This window comes from Arctopsyche grandis, unplaced genomic scaffold, assembly GCF_051622035.1.
Source record: "Arctopsyche grandis isolate Sample6627 unplaced genomic scaffold, ASM5162203v2 HiC_scaffold_177, whole genome shotgun sequence".
NCBI lineage: Eukaryota > Metazoa > Arthropoda > Insecta > Trichoptera > Hydropsychidae > Arctopsyche > Arctopsyche grandis.
Genome location: NW_027518486.1, coordinates 42,866 through 47,393, shown reverse-complemented (window position 1 = coordinate 47,393; position 4,528 = coordinate 42,866). Strand labels below are relative to the sequence as shown.

Below are 4,528 nucleotides of genomic sequence, written 5' to 3'. Positions count from 1 at the left end.
CGAAATCATTAAATTATATAAACAGTTATTTTAAATATACTCTAATTAAAAATAACAATGGAAAGGGGGTATTCGTCAATTGGATGATCAAAGATACGCAAGAATACCTGATTTTTATAAGTTTTGCTGTTTTGGCTGGATGTTTAAAACAAGTAGATATTGAAAACACAGCTGAGGATAAAGAGAGATAAAACAAACGAAAAAACTACAACAAGAGGGTTGGCAAAAATAAAGATAAATAAATGACGCAACTAAGCAGGGTCATCTTGTTGAGAGATTTCTGTAAGCCGGTCGTTTTTTAATGCGTTAAATAGGACACGAATATGCCCTTTAAAGATTGGTCCTGAATATTTAATTAAAGCTCTCTTGGGCATCAAATAAGTGTAACCTCTATATAATTAAAATCTTTAGTTTTTAAGTTAAAAGAAACCCACAACAAAAATTTTGCTTACTGCTTTTTTAATTAAAAAACTTTTACCTAAAAAATAATTAAGAATAATTTACTTTCTTCGTCATAAACCAAATAAAATTATCCGGGTTGTGTTGGTATTATCAGTTAGATTCTGCCAGTTTATTTTTATTTATTAAATATACATTTTATATTAATCTTAAACTTTATGTTATAAAGTAAATTATTTATTTAAGGTTAAAAATGGAATTATCTTTCATGTTTGAACCCCAAAAGGCAAACTTTCCACTTTAATTCTGCCATTACCTCCTTTAGCCCTCGCCTCTTATCAAAATAAGTGCTTTTGAAACTCTTGTTAAAAAAAAGTAAGAGACGCCTGAAATATGTTGCGCCACAAATTTTTTGAGTAAAATTTAACAGCACTTTAAATAAGAATATATACTACTAAATACACGCCTGCCCCAAACTCTTAACGGCAGTAACGTTTGTTTCTTTTTACTTACGTCTAAACGGGTTAATTCAAAAGTTAATTTTGTCTTTTTTAAATATACGGTAACAATGCCCCTTTGGACAATCGTGCTTAAACTACCTTAAAATATTAATACTATCCAATTAAAAACCTGCGATAACGCGTTTTTTTATTTTGAGCCAAACTTTGCTTTTAAATATTCTGCTCAAACAAAATACGCCTTTTGCAAATTTATACAACTTTTACGTTCAAAACCATGCTTTTAAGTATTCTGTTAAACAAAAATACGCCTTTTGCAAATTTATACAACTTTTAGGTTCAAAACCATGCTTTTAAGTATTCTGTTAAATAAAAATACGGTTTTTGCAAATTTATATGACTTTTACGTTTAAAAACATGCTTTTAAGTATTCTGTTAAATAAAAATACGTTTTTTTAACTTTTGTAATTTTTTAGAATTTCTACTTTTATGCAGCACCTAAAATATGGAAAAACTTAGCCCCATGTCTGATAATGAAAAAGAAGACAATACATTAATGGAAGTAAATCTTACTGCACCCAATATAGTAAATGATGTTTTTGAATTAAATTCCCCAGAAGTAACTGCTTATGGTGACTTTAGTATGAATTCCTTTGTAATAGCCGATATTTCTAATAAAGATGAGAAAGAAGATATACCATGTGTTTATATGGAATCTATAATAGATTTAATGAAGAATTTAAATACTAAAATAGATACATTAAGAGTTGAAAAATCTGGAGAGCGACATGTATTAGAAAGAGTTATGTCTTTTCTTACTATAGGGGATAGTATATCAGCCGAAGAAACTATACAAAGTTACAGTAATACAAATAACCCTATAATTACAGAAATATTAATGAATTTAATACAAAAAACTTTACCACAGTTCTTTGTAAATCTAAAAGAAGAACTTTTAAATACAAAAGAAATCTCGTTATCCCTTAAAAATTTATATACGGAAACTGAAAATAAATTATTTAAAAAATTAGAAGAAAACGAAAGGCTAAAAAATATAATAAACCAACAGAGTGTAGAGCATAGAAGACAATTGGATGATTTATCTAAAGAAAATAATCATTTAAAAGATGAAATATTAAATATTACAATGGAATACGGTAATAAAGAAGGTTTAGATTCCCAGTTAGAGCAAGATATCTTAGATAATTTAAAAAATATTATTAAAAATAAAAGTAATGAAGTATTAAATTATAAAGAACAATTGAATATTAAAGATCAAACACTAAAGAAATATTATGAAAAAGAAAGTTCATTTGATATTTCGCATTTAAACGGAGTAGTTGAAAGTCTAAAGAAATCTCAAAAAAAATTACAAGATGAAAACTTAAATCTAACACAGATGGTTAATAAAATATCAGAAAGAAATACAAAGCTAAAACAAGAATTGATTTTTTTTAATTCTGAACTCAAAAAGGCAATAGAAGTTTTAGGAAAAAAGAATGAAACAATTACAAGACAAAAGGGGTTAATTGAATTATTTCAAGAGAAGTTGAGTGGGGATCTTTTCCAATTGAAGAACTACGAAAACGGAAAAATGAAGTGGAAAAAAAATTAAACAAAGAAACTGATTATTTTATTAAAAAAGATCTTAAAAAGGAAAGTGAAGATTGTGAAAAGAGGATTTCAGATTTCTTATATTTAAACAGAAGAAAATAAAAAAATGCAAAACTATAAATTTCTAAAATATTTTAATTTTGATACTTTTTTAAATTCCGGTTGACATGTAAAATTCGGAAAAACAACACTCAAAGATGTTTAAAGTAATACTTTCCTATTCAAAGCATAATTAAAACATTAAATAAAGCAAATTTTCAGATTTATTATTTTTAATCAATTTTTAAGTTACCCCTTAGGCAAAAAATACTTTTGGCAAAATTTTTTGATGTTTCACCTAGAAATATTCATACATGAAATCACTAGTTCTTAAGACGGCTGTTTTAGGGCATTACCATTTGTCGAAAATGGCTAAATGGACGATGCTTATAAAGAACTAGAAATTAAGAAAAAGTTAAATCTCGAAGATAATTTGAGAACTGGAAATTACGTTCAACGAGTATTGGGTCTACTGTAAATTAAGATCACTAATATATTTGCGAAGTGGGCATTGCGATCACTTATAATTTAAGAAAAAGTAAGATCACGAAGATAAAAAAAAATGTTGGATTTATTTAAGCTGTAGTTGTAAATACTTGTTAGTTTTCTTCGTGTGTTTCTCTGTAACCCGATCGGGGAACCGAATTGTTGCGTAAACCCCCCAGGGCCCTTATGCCAGCTTTAATCCCTCTGTCGAAAGTCGACTCGCCTTAGGACTAAATGTCCCATTGACCTTAACTAGGAGTTTAATTATAGACAGTACCTCACTGTCAGATCACGAAGATAATTTGAGAACTGAAGCGGCGTTGGGCTAGTGGTCGGCTTGCTGATTCACTCCCGAACTGCCCGGGTTCGAGCCTCGCTTTGGTAGGTAAAAGAACATTAACCGGGACGCCGTTACAAAAGTGGGCGCTAGTCGTAATAACCCCACTATAAAAAGACTAAGACAGTATGGTACTGTCTCTAATTATAACGCCAGCTCAGGGTCAATGGGACACTTAGTCCTAAGGCTAGCCGACCGTCGGCAGAGGGATTAAGCTGGCATAAGGGCCGTGGGGGGTTTACGCAGCAATGCGGTTCCCCGACCGGATTACAGAGAAACACACGAAGAAAACTAACAAAGTATTAACAACTACAGCTTAAATAAATCCGAACATTTTTTTTTTTTTTAATTTGAGAACTGGAAATTACGTTGACCGAGTATTAGGGTGACTAAGAAGTTTAAAACTTTAAATTAGGTTCTTCGAAGTACCCTACTTTCTGTCACAAGGTGTAAAAACGTTGAAACTTTACTATTTTTCAATTTAGCCCTCAAAATTAATAAATTAATTAAACCCAATTTTTTGCTTCAAAACCCAAAATTTTACATTTTCATATAACTTTGTTAAGCATTAATTTTTTTATAATTTATAGTCGAAGATAAGTTTAGAAAGTTATTTATAGTAAGAGTTTGAGGTAAACATGGGTATTTATTTAAGTACAATATATATATCCAACTTTTATTAAATAAGTATAATACAATCTTTATAATTATTTTTTGTAAATTTATTTGTGATAATATAAAACATCTAAAATTTTACAAGCGTCAGTGTTCTAATGGTATGATCATAGCCTTCCAAGCTGTTGGCCCGGGTTCGATTCCCGGCTGACGCATTCACTTTTTTGCGAGTTAAACAGAGCAGATTTATAATTTACCCACATTTTTATTGTTTTGTGGGTTAGCGAAAGATCCAGGATTTAATTTTAAAATACAAAAAACCTCCCTAAAAGCAGATTTTATGATAATTATTTAAATTTGTTATAATCTAGCAAGATTAGCAACCCCAAATGCTAATAAACTTTTGAAGTAGAAACAATATTAATGTTTTACTTTAAATGATATTACATATATAAAATAAAGGATTTTTATATTAATAATTATAGAGTTTGTCTTGTGCTATCAAAGATAGCGTAACCTTTTCATCATTAAATGATTTAATCATCAAGGGTATTTAGGGATTTATTAATATAGGATAACA

General features: G+C 29.1%; 1 non-coding gene across 1 annotated transcript; it reads left to right on the top strand.

The window, feature by feature from the left end:
• The first annotated feature begins 4,092 nt into the window (after window positions 1-4,092).
• On the top strand, window positions 4,093-4,163 carry TRNAG-UCC (transfer RNA glycine (anticodon UCC)). Its single transcript has one exon. It is a non-coding gene; the product is annotated as a tRNA-Gly (tRNA).
• The last annotated feature ends 365 nt before the right edge of the window (window positions 4,164-4,528 follow it).